The following is a 12656-nucleotide window of genomic DNA, read 5'->3' on the forward strand; positions in this document are numbered from 1 at the left end:
ATTTCCTTCTTTTTAAATATATTATGACTTTATGGCCATAATAGCTGCATCTCTTAAGTTTGTCAGCTTTAAAGGAGAAAATGCTACCTACCTCAGTATAGCTTTAATTTGCATTTCTTTAATGAGTGAAGTTGAGCATCTTTTCATATGTTTAAGTACTCTTTGTGTGTGTGTGTGTGTGTGTGTGTGTGTGATCGCTGTTCATATCCTTTGTCCATTTTTCTGTTGGCTTGTTAGTTTTTCTTATATGGATATACGGATTTACATATTACAGCATTAGCCCTTTGTAATTCAAGTAATAAACACATTTTCTCTAGTTTGTTGTTTCTCTTTCTTTGCGTATGCTATGAACACAGATTTTACATCCCTCTCCTGCTGCTGCAACTCTGCTGAGGACTTATTCACCTACCTTTGGGGCTCAGAGAGTAGTTCATTTTGACCCACTCTTTGTTGGGCTGTCATTTAACCCCACAAGAGTTTCCACAAAACAGAGGCCAGGAGCACTGGTCCCAGAGACTCTGTGTCATTCTCTAGCTATGTGACCTTGGACAGGTTTTGACAACACCTAAGTGTCAGTTTCCTCATCTATAAAATAGGGATAATAATTCTGCCAACTTTTGGGTCTACTTGATGATTAAGATAACGTATATACAATCATCTAACACAATGACTGGCCCATAATAAGGCTCGATCCATGGTAATTAAAAAAAATTGTTTACCAAAATGAAGCACAGACTTTATGAATGGCTGCTGTATTATTCTGTGCGATTTCCCCTCAGCGTACAGAAGAAAATGCGTGACCACATGCCCCTTGGCTCACCTGCTATGTCTTTTCTGCTTCATGCATGGAGTTCTGGATTGTGGCCAGTTCCATTGGGTTCTTTGGCGAGGATTGGCTGCTTTTACAGTTTGAGCCTCTGCCAGACTCTCCATGTACACTTATTGTCCCTAGGTCTGTGTGAATAACCTTCTGATGGTCTTCAGAGAAGACAGAAGGAAAGAAGAAGGCATGGCTAAGGACCTCACACAGCTCACCCATGTGTCTCCCTGGGATGATCAAAGTTACCTGGTTACCTGTCATCTGAGCAGGCCTCAGCCTTGGAGCTGACGGGTAGAGACTGGTCTAAGGCAGCACTCAGGAAGGTCACCCAACTGGAAGAGCAGGCATCAGAGGACAGAATGCAAGCCTAACCTCTCCAGAGGTCTAAGGTCTTCATGGAGCCCAGCGATTTTCCTCTACCTGTCCATAGGTCTCAACTCAGATGTATCCTCTTAGATTCCACAGGTCACCTCATACCCTCTGTTGTTGTTGTAAGCTGACGTCAAGTTGGCCCCTGATGCATGGCGACCCGATGCACAACAGAATTGGATCTTTGTGATCTGTAGAGTTTTCAGTGGCTATTTTTAGAAGTAGACTGCCAGGCCTTTCCCCTAGTCTAAGTCTGAAACCTGTTCAGCATCATAGGAACACTGACAGACTGGTAGTGGCTGCACATGAGTCACACTGGCTAGGAATAGAACCCAGGTCTCCCATATGGAGGGCAAGAATTCTGCCACTGAACCACCACTGCCCCCATACCTTCTCTTAAAACTCACTGCTATTAAGTTGATTCCAACTCATAGCTACTCTAAAGGATGGAGTAGAACTGCCCCATGGGTTTCTAAGGCTGTAGTATTTACAGAGGCAGACTGCTACATCTTTCTCCCTCGGAGCAGCTGGTGGCTTCGAATCACCAACTTTTCATTTAGCAGCCATGCACTTTAACCACTGTGCTGCTAGGGCTTCATACCTTCTCTCAGTACTCAATAAGTCTTAAAATTGCATGTATCTCTTCTGCAAGCCTGTAAGCATCAAGAGGCCAGAGGCCACCTCTGTCTTGTTTATCATCAAGTATGGAGCCCTGATCTGTGTGATAGTTACATGAGTGTGCTTGTTTTATGCTAATTCATCAGGCTTCTGGTACAGTGCCTGGTGCCCACTCAATATATATTAAAAGAATCAAAGTCTCAGGTAGTTATCCAGGCCATTCATCCACTAAAGTCTTCAATCCTTGCCTCAACATTCCTAACAAGTGTTTGCTAGTATTTGTTAGTTAAACGTCTCTAGTAGCAGGGAAGGAGCTCTGGTGCTGCAGTGGTTAAGAGCACAGCTGCTAACCAAAAAGTTGGCAGTTCATATCTACCAGTCACTCCTTGGAAACCCTATGGGGCAGTTCTACTCTGACCTATAGGGCCACTATGAGTTGGAATCAACTTGATGGCAACGGGTTTGGTTTTTTTGGTTTAGCAATACGGAGCTCTCTATTGCCCAAGGCAGCCTGTTTATTTTCTGTATAGTTCTCTGGATAGAAAGTTCTTTTTAATATTGAGCTGAAATATACCTCCTTGAGGCTTCCAGTCGGTATTCTTGTCCTTTACGGCCACACAAATCAAGTCCAGTCCTTCTTTGTCATGACAACCCTTGGGAGATTTGAAGTTAATTCTCACAGCCACTTCTTCTTTAGGCTAATCACAAAGTCACTGATTTGATACATACTTGTTGAGTGCCTACAACAAAAATCACTAACTGGAATAGGCTGGGAACACAAAGATGAAAAGGTATAATACTTGTCCTCAAGAGGTTACTGGTCTTGATGGGGCGCCAGAGAAATTAAGATAGAATGTGATAAGTGGTATGTACAAAGAACAGAGGGGAAGGAGAGCCCAAACCCACTGGGGGCTTTGTGGAAGACTCCACAGAGGAGTGGACTATAGAATTTGCTCCACAAGGGAGAACAAAGAAAACTAAAGATCCAAGGGAAAGATTAGTCCAAAGCACTAACTGAACATATCTACCACGGCCTCCATCAGACTGAGTCCAGTACAGCTAGATGGTGCCTGGCTATCCCACTGACTGTTCTGACAGGGATCACAATAGAGGGTCCTGGAAAGAGCTGGAGAAAAATGTAGAACAAAATTCTAACTCACAAAAAACCCCAGATTTACTGGCCTGACAGAGATTGGAGAAACCCCAAGAGTATGGCCTCAGGACAACCTTTTAGCTCAGTAATGAAGTCACTCCTGAGGTTAACCTTTCAGCCAAAGATTAGACAGGCCCATAAAACAAAACAAGACTAAAGGGGCACACCAGCCCAGGGGCAAGGACTAGAAGGCAGGAGGGGACAGGAAAGCTGGTAATAGGGAAACCAAGGTCGAGAAGGGAGAATGTTGACATGTCATGAGGTTGTTAACCAATGTCATAAAACAGTACATGTACTAACTCTTTAATGAGAAACTAGTTTGTTCTATAAACCTTCATTTAAAGTCCAATAAAAATTTTTTTTGCTTGAGAGACCAAAGAGGAGAGGATGTTCCAAGAAGAGGAAAGAGCAGATGCAGAAGTCTGGGGTATAACAGCCAATGGAAGGTTATGGGAACTCTAAGTAGTTCCATATGGGTAGGAAGACTACAGAAGCCTGGTGGCTCAGTGTTTAAGTGTTCAGCTGCTAACCAAAAGGCTGGTGGTTCAAACCCACCAGCTGCTCACTCCATTGGTGAACGATGTGGCAGCCTGCTTCCATAAAGATTACAGTCTTGGAAACTGTATGGGGTAGTTCTACTCTGTCTTATAGGGTTACTATGAGTTGGAATTGACTCAATGGCACCTGGTTTTGGTAGGGAGACTATAAGTGGTGAGTCATCCAGACATTCTCAGTTTATGTCTGCTGTCCCAGCAAATGTAATGTACCCCCTCTCAATCTTGAAAGTGTCCCAAATTGGAGGCAGGGCCAAGATGGCGGAATAGCTGGACACTTTCGGTGATCCCTCTTACAACAAAGACCCGAAAAAACAAGTGAAACGATTACACTTATGACAAGCTAGGAGCCCTGAACATCAAAAGCAAAGTTAGAAAACAGACTGAGTGGCAGAGGGAGGGAGAGACAGTTCAGAAGTGGAGAGGAGTTACCGGACCTGAATCGCCAGGAGCCCTCAGACACCATTCTTGGGAGTGGCTGCGGTGGGCTGGTACTAGTGTTCGGCTGCAGTTACCTCAGGCAGAAGCAGGCAGCAGCACAGCCTACTCACACCTCCGGAACCAGAGAAGAATGGCGCTCTTGGCAAAAGCTAAGCACTTGTGTATATTTTACTGCGTCCCCGCCCCCAAGCTGGCTTCAGTGGCTGTTGATTTCCCTGGGCCTCCGGTAGGCCCTGTTGAGTGCTCTGAGCCATCCTCCCAGCCTTGGAGTAGGAATAAATTCACAATTGGGGAAAAAGATAATTTGCCAGCTCCACTAGCTGGGGGAGCTCAGGACAGAAGGGGCTCGTGCCCAGGCATAAACAGTCTGTGGACTTTGAATACCTTACCCTCCAGTATGGACCTGTGTGGGACAATTTCAGGAGAATAGGCCCTTGTTGGCAGACTGCAACTGTTTCAGCTGTGCAGTGGAGAGGTGGGTGTTTGATATTTGACACCGCTTTGCCTATTAAACAAGGTCCTTACCCACATCAGGGGCATAAGGACTGGTGGCTGCACTCAGGTCACCCAGCCACCCGCAACAGGGGTCCAAGAATAACTGGTACCTCCCAGTCCTTACAACCAAATGCATTGGGTGCCCATGGTTTTTCTGCAGAACCCACCCACCCGTATGCTGTAGGGACCAGGGACACACTTTCCTCACAGACACTTGGGGGATGGTTCTCAGTCCCCTGTCTTGTTCAGAGTGTGACCCCCTGCTGTAACCAGGTACTGGTACCTACACCAATCACCCCTGTCCCTCTAAGACTGTAGGACAGAGCCTGTACCTCACACTTGATGATCAGCTGAGCTAAATTCATATAAGAAAAGTGAATGGACTCCTAGACTTCTATACCTGATAACAGCTCTAACCATCTGGTGACAGGACATCAGAGTTTCAAAGGCAAAAATAATCAAGCTAGCTCACTCCAGCAACCCATTTGGGCATATCAAAACAAAACAAAGCAAGAAGCTAGGATACAGTAAGCAAACATAAAATAAACTAATGCCATAACTTATAGATGGCTCAGAGACAACATGAATATCAAGTCACATAAAGAAACAGACCATGATCACATCAACAAGCTGTCAAAACAAAGAATCAATGGATCTTCTGGATGAAGGTGCCTTCCTGGAATTACCAGATGCAGAACTCAAAAGATTAATATACAGAACTCTTCAAGACATCAGGAACAAGATTAGGAAGGAGATTAGGCAATATGCAGAACAAGCCAAGGAACACACAGATAAAGTAGTTGAAGAACTTAAAAAGGTTATTCAAAAACATAATGAAAAATTTAATAAGCTGCAAGAACCCATAGAGAGACAGCAATCAGAAATTCAGAAGATTAATGATAAAATTGCAGAATTAGATAACTCAATACAAAGTCAGAAGAGCAGAATTGAGCAAGTGGAAGGCAGAATTGGTGAGCTTGAAGATAAGGTATTTGGCACCAATATATTTGAAGAAAACTCAGATAAAAGAACTTAAAAAAAATGAAGAAACCTTAAGAATCCTGTGGGACTCTATCAAGAGAAATAACCTACGAGTGATTGGAGTACCAGAACAGGGAGGGATAACACAAAATACAGAGAGAATTGTTGAAGATTTGTTGGCAGAAAACTTCCCTGATATAGTAAAAGATGAGAAGATATCTATCCAAGATGCTCACCGAACTCCACATAAGGTAGATTTTAAAAGAAAGTCACCAAGACATATTACAGTCAAACTTGCCAAAACTAAAGATAAAGAGAGAATTTTAAGAGCAGCTAGGTATAAACGAAAAGTCACCTACAAAGAAGAGTCAATAAGAATAAGTTCGGACTACTTGGCAGAAACCATGCAGGCAAGAAGGCAACGGGATGACTTATATAAAGCATTGAAGGAAAAAAACTGCCAGCCAAGAATCATATATCCAGCAAAACTGTCTCTCAAATATGAAGGTGAAATTAGGACATTCCCAGATAAACAAAAACTTAGGGAATTCGTAAAAACAAAATCAAAACTACAAGAAATACTAAAGGGAGTTCTTCAGTTAGAAGATCAATCATATCAGGTACCAACACAAGACTAGAACACTGGACAGAGCAATCAGGTGTCAACCGAGGCAGGGAAATCACAAAAATAAATCAACATAAAAAACCCTCAAAACAAGGAAACAGTGATGTTATTGTGTAAAAGAAGACAACATTAAAACAATAAAGAGGGACTGTAGTCATAGATCTTGCATATGGAGAGCAAGACAAGGTGATATAAAGAAATAAAATTTAGGTTTAAACTTAGAAAAATGGGGTAAATATTAATGCAACCACAAAGGCGACTAACTATCCTGCTCATCAAAACAAAATACAAGGAAAAAAATAGAGACTCTGCAGAAACAAAATCAACAACAATGAATAAGAGAAAAAGACGATATATAAACTACTCAGCAGAAGAAATGAAGTGGGAAAAGAAACTGTGAACAACACACAAAAAAAGACATCAAAATGACAGCACTAAACTCATACATACCTATAATTACGCTGAATGTAAATGGACTACATGCACCAATAAAAGGACAGAGAGTGGCAGAATGGATTAAAAAAACAGGATCCGTCTATATGCTGCCTACAAGAGACACACCTTAGACTTAGAGACACAAACAAACTAAAACTCAAAGGATGGAAAAAAATATATCAAGGAAACAACAATCAAAAAAGAGCAGCAGTGGGAATATTAATTTCTGACAAAATAGACTTTAAAGTTAAATCCACCACAAAGGACAAGGGCACTATATAATGATTAAGGGGACAATACACCAGGAGGATATAACCATATTAAATATTTATGCACCCAATGACAGGGTTGCAAGATACATAAGACAAACTCTAACAGCATTGAAAAGTGGTATAGACAGCTCCACAATTATAGCAGGAGACTTCAACACACCACTTTTGGTGAAGGATAGGATATTCAGAAAGAAGCTCAATAAAGACACAGAAGATCTCAATGCCACAATCAACCAACTTGACCTCATAGACGTATACAGAACACTCCACCCAACAGCAGCCAAGTATACTTTCTTTTCTAGTGCACATGGAACATTCTCTAGAATAGAACATATGTTACATCATAAAGCAAGCCTTAGCAGAATCCAAAACACTGAAATAATACAAAGCATCTTCTTTGACCATAAAACCATAAAAGTAGGGATCAATAACAGAAAAAGCAGGGAAAAGAAATCAAACTCTGCTCAAAAATGACTGGGTTATAGAAGACACTAAGGGTGCAGTAAAGAAATTCATAGAATCCAATGAGAATGAAAACACTTCCTATCAGAACCTTGGGGACATAGCTAAAGCAGTGCTCAGAGGTCAATTTATATCAGTAAATGCACACATACAAAAAGAAGGGCCAAAATCAAAGAATTATCCCTACAACTTGAACAAATAGAAAGAGAGCAACAAAAGAAACCCTTAGGCACCAGGAGAAAGCAAATAATAAAAATAAGAGCAGAATTAAATGAAATAGAGAACAGGAAAACAACAAAATGTTAACAAGACCAAAAGCTGGTTCTTTAAAAAAATTAACAAAATTGATAAACCATTGGCTAAAGTGACAAAAGAAAAACAGGAAAGGAAGCAAATAACCCAAATAAGAAATGAGATGGGTGATATTACAACAGACCCAACTGAAATTAAAAGAATCATATCAGGTTACTATGAAAAATTATACTCTAACAAATTTGAAAACCTAGAAGAAATGAATGAATTCCTAGAAACACACTACCTACCTAAACTACCACAAACAGAGGTAGAACAACTAAATAGACCCATAACAAAAGAAGAGATTGAAATGTAATAATAATAATAATAAAAACTCCCAACAAAAAAAAGCCCTGGCCTGGACTGCTTCACTACAGAGTTCTACCGAACTTTCAGAGAAGAGTTAACACCACTACTACTAAAGGTATTTCAGAACATAGAAAAGGAAGGAATACTCCCAAACTCATTCTATGAAGGCACCATATCCCCAATACCAAACCAGGTAAAGATACCACAAAAAAGGAAAATTACAGACCGATATCACTCATGAAAGTAGATGTGAAAATACTCAACAAAATTCTAGGCAATTGAATTCAACAACATATAAAAAAAAAATTCACCATGACCAAGTGGGATTCATGCCAGGTATGCACGGATGGTTCAACATTAGAAAGTGCCCCAATTTGGATGGCAAATTATATGGCCGGAGCATAAAGTCTGAGAGTAATGTGGAAGTAGGGGTGATGAAGCTGGAGAGAGGCAGGAGCCGATCATTATAAGGGACCTTCTGGGCCACGTTCCAGAAGGACATTCAGATAACTGGGCTTTGCATGGCTTTTGCCTTTGAGATCACCTTCTCCAGGTCTGAAGCCGGGTCATAGGTAGATCAGTATATTCATTGCTAGGTGGTTATTGTGATGAGTTACCTTTTATGGAGGGTTTACCAAATGCCTGGAGCAGTGCTAATTGCTTTCCGAAGAGCCTGGGGTGTGGCCCAGCCCACCCGTGCTGACCTTTGCTTATGCATGTCCTGTAACTGAGTCTCTGCCAGTAGGGCTTGGGTTTTAACTTGTTTTTATAGTTGTGAGGTTGTGTCCTGAGACAACATGGAGCAATCCCACAGAACCTTCTATTCCCAACTAAAAACTCTGTAAGACTTCCCTGGAGGGGGACAGCTGGGGTCAGGAGCAGACCTATTAGCCATAAACAACTTGTTTTAAAGGTCTAGTATGACTTGTGTATTGGAAGGACTTGTAAGAGTATTCAAATGAAATGATTTTAATTGGCTCTAAAATGATGCAATAGCCAGAAGAATTGAGTTAGATGTTTGAATGAGCATCCAGTGGGAATTATTTAAACATCTGAAATGCTAGAATTACGTGACAGTGGATAACAGAGAGCATCTGAAGTATGTTCGAGTGGTTCTCTCTTCCTACCCTGCAAAAATCTGTCCCAAAGTGGCAGATGTTGGTTTGCACTCCAAAACCAAACGTAGCAGTTTCCTTAAGCAGATCAAGAACAGGCTTCAGGTCAACTGCTGCTGCTTTTGCTCACGAGGAAGCCAGTGGGTGGGACACCCCAGGACTTCAGGTGTACCCTGACTGCTCCTGTTCCTCCAGTGCCCAACTGTCATGGATTGAATTGTGTCCACCCAAAAATATGTGTCAACTTGGTTGGGCCATGATTCCCAGTATTGTGTGGTTGTCCTCCATTTTGTGATTGTAATTTTATGTTAAGAGGATTAGGGTGGGGTTGTAACACCAGGGTTATTCAGGTCACCTCCCTGATGCAGTGTAAAGGGAGTTTCCCTGGGGTGTGGCCTGCACCACCTTTTATCTCTCAAGAGACAAAAGGAAAGGGAAGCAAGAAAAGAGTTGGGGACCTCATACCATCAGGAAAGCAGTAGCACCAGGAGCAGAGTGTGTAAAAGACATGGGGTCCCTGTGCCTGAGAAGCTCCTTGGCCAGGGGAAGATTGAGGACGAGGACCTTCCTCCAGAGCTGATGGAGAGAGAAAGCCTTCCCCTGGAGCTGACGCCCTGAATTTGGAGTTGTAACCTACCAGACTGTGAGAGAATAAATTTCTCTTTGTTACAGCCATCTACTCGTGGTACTTCTGTTACAGCAGCACTAGATGACCAAGACATCAACCTGCTGAGGTTTGGGGCTAGTCTGAGAATCTAGACTAGAGAGATACAGTGTCAGTGTGAATGCAATCACTTTGTGGGTGACTGCTGCAACCAATTTTTTTTTATGGGAAACTACTGAGGCAGAGGAGACCCTGGTGGCGTAGTGATTAAGTGCTACAGCTGCTAACCCGAGGGTTGGCAGTTCAAATGCGCCAGGTGCTCCTTGGAAACTCTACGGGGCAGTTCCACTATGTCCTATAGGGTCACCATGAGTCGGAATCGACTCGACGGCACTGGGTTTGGTTTTTTTGGCTATTGAGGCAGAAAGAATCTGATGTTAAGGGAGAGGTATCTCAAACCTACTGCAACAGGTTAAAGGTATAGCTCACCACCTGTAGGTTAGTTTCCACTGAGCTATGCAGGCAACTTCTCCCATGGGACTCCTTGCTTGAGGGCACATATTGGGACAGCTGGCTGAGACATAGCTGATAGCCTACAGCACTGGGAGTCTTGTTCTAATCTGCTCTCTCACTTATCAAGGGTCCATGTTCTAAAGGCATCCGCTTGTTCTACCAGAGAACCAACCATCTTCATTCCTTGCCTGGACTAATGTGAAAACCTGGTAACTGGTCTGCCCATTTGGATCCCCTCCTGGACGTTCTCCATGCTGCGGCAGAGGGATTCTTCAAAAACACAAGTAATACTGTCACATTGTGATGAAAACAATCTCAAAACACTATATCTGACAGGGGCCCCGAGGTCTCAAACAGGACGCCTGCCATCTGAATCTGGCCCTTGGTTACATTTATTTAAAAAACAAACTGGTGATCCGGTTCTTGATTTGGGTGCTAAACACTGGTCTTTACTCTGTGAAAATACATCAAGCTCTGCATTTTAATTTGTGGACGTTTCTGTACTTACAAAAAAAAAAAAAATTTTTTTTTTTTTTTTTTTGCATATTTCAATTCCAAAAAAAGGTTGAAACATTTAATTAGTTGTTTAAAATTCTGGGAGTTCCTTAGTCATATTTTCCTTTGTGACCTTTTTGATCTCTTGACAATCACCATACTGTTGGAGTTTTTTTTTTTTTTCTATCTTGGGGGAAAAAAGATGGAGATAACGAACAGGCGATTCAGCAAGTCACCACGGGCACAAGATGAATTATGCCGATTGCAACAAGAACACAACACGTACCTATAAAATTCTTATGAGTACTCTCTTTCTAGTCCAGAAATTGTGCTGGCTCACTGTTTCATGTTGCTAAGAATATAGAGCGACTGGCATGCTGCGTCAGCCCCCAACTCTCAGAGGAAGGAGGGAGGCGGGATTGGGTGCGGCACTGAATGTCATTTCCACTCCTCAGAGGGAGTCCTGCTTTCGAGCAGCAGTCCTGCCTTCCCAACAGAGCTCAGGCAAGCAGGGGTCTGTGGGCAGCCACTCTGAGGCGGCCCCAAGAAAATGGGAGTTCTTAACAGCTTGGACATATTTTAAAAAAAAAAAAGCCCTCTCCATAGATGGCCGAAAAGCATTGTGGGTAGTATCTGAAGGTTGCTTCTGTTGTCCTGGTTAGAGAATAAGTGGGCCCGTGAGAAACTCTTTAACTGGGCTCTGTTTCTTGGCTTCCTGAACCTGTTCTCACTGTTCAACATAAACAACCACAGTAGGCCTCGCAAAGAGAGTGGGAATAATCCCTGACTCTGGCAGGCTCTGGAAACATCAACATTTTAAAACTGAAAGATCTGACCACAAAAACCTGGATTTCTGGCTTTCCTTGGATAATTGAGATGTTGGGCCTACCCTACCATTCTATTTAAAATTGCAATACCTGTGATATTCCACTCCCCAGTCTATTCCCCATATTCGGCTCTGCTGCTTTTTTCCCCATAGCTCTTAAAAACCAATTGCTTTTGAGTTGGCTCCAACTCATGGCTACCCCACGTGTATCAGAGTAGAACAGTCCTCTGTAGGGTTTTAAACGGCTGATTTTTTGGAAGTAGATCACCAGGCCCTTCCTCCAAAGTGCCTTCATTTGTACCACCCAGGGACGTAGGCCTTAGCACTTTCTAATTTACCATATGCTTTTGTTGTTGTTGTTGTTGTATGTGACTGAGTCAATTCCAACTCACAGCAACCCTATATGACAAAGTAGAACCGCCCCCGCAGAGCACTTTACCATTGTGCCTCCAGGGGTCCTTATCATACAGCTTATTTATTATATTTGCCAGTATCTTTCCACTAGAATGTAAACTGCATGAGGGCAGGGATATTTGTTTTGCTCAACCATACATCCCATGCCCAGGATATTGCAATCTAGCATTTAATAGCTGAATAATTGAATAAATGAGTGAGGTCTACATCCCACGTTGTCACAGTCACATGATGTTACCTGCCTGGCTTCCCCAAGACATGTGCATCTGCCACACCAGTCCTGCACATCTGTCCCCTGCTGACCCATGTGCCAGCTGCTCCCTGTCCTTCCCTTCACTCCCAGCCCTCAGGCCACAATGGTCTTCCTTCACCCTATCACAGGGCCTTGGTGTCTGCAGCTCCTTCACTTTGCCTGGATCTGCTCATCTTGTGCTCTCAGCTCAAGCCAGCCTGACCCCTCTCTATAGGCCAGCTCCTGAGGCTGAAGAATAGTTCTGTCCTTAAGTCAGTTTAAAAAAACTTTTTAGAGAAAAGCTCTTTAATTCAGTTTTTAGAGACAAAAAAGGCTTGTCGCGGCCTTATGGAGATGGACGCCCCCTGCTTACCCTGACCCCTGAGCTGGGGTACAGGGGCTGCCCTGCTGTCCCAAGACCAGTCCCTCTGAGTCAACCCTGGAAACTGGTTCTGCAGGGCCAGGCATGGAGTCACTGTGGCCAGGGCTTGTAATTAACCCCTTAGTTCTCTGTTTATCCAGGACTTACATTACCCTGGGCCTCTTCATTAGGTCCCATCTGTGTCAACACTGGCAGTGAGGCAGAGAGCTGGCCAGGCCTCCCAGGGCATTCTCGCAACACTGCTCAG

This window comes from Loxodonta africana, chromosome 16, assembly GCF_030014295.1.
Source record: "Loxodonta africana isolate mLoxAfr1 chromosome 16, mLoxAfr1.hap2, whole genome shotgun sequence".
NCBI lineage: Eukaryota > Metazoa > Chordata > Mammalia > Proboscidea > Elephantidae > Loxodonta > Loxodonta africana.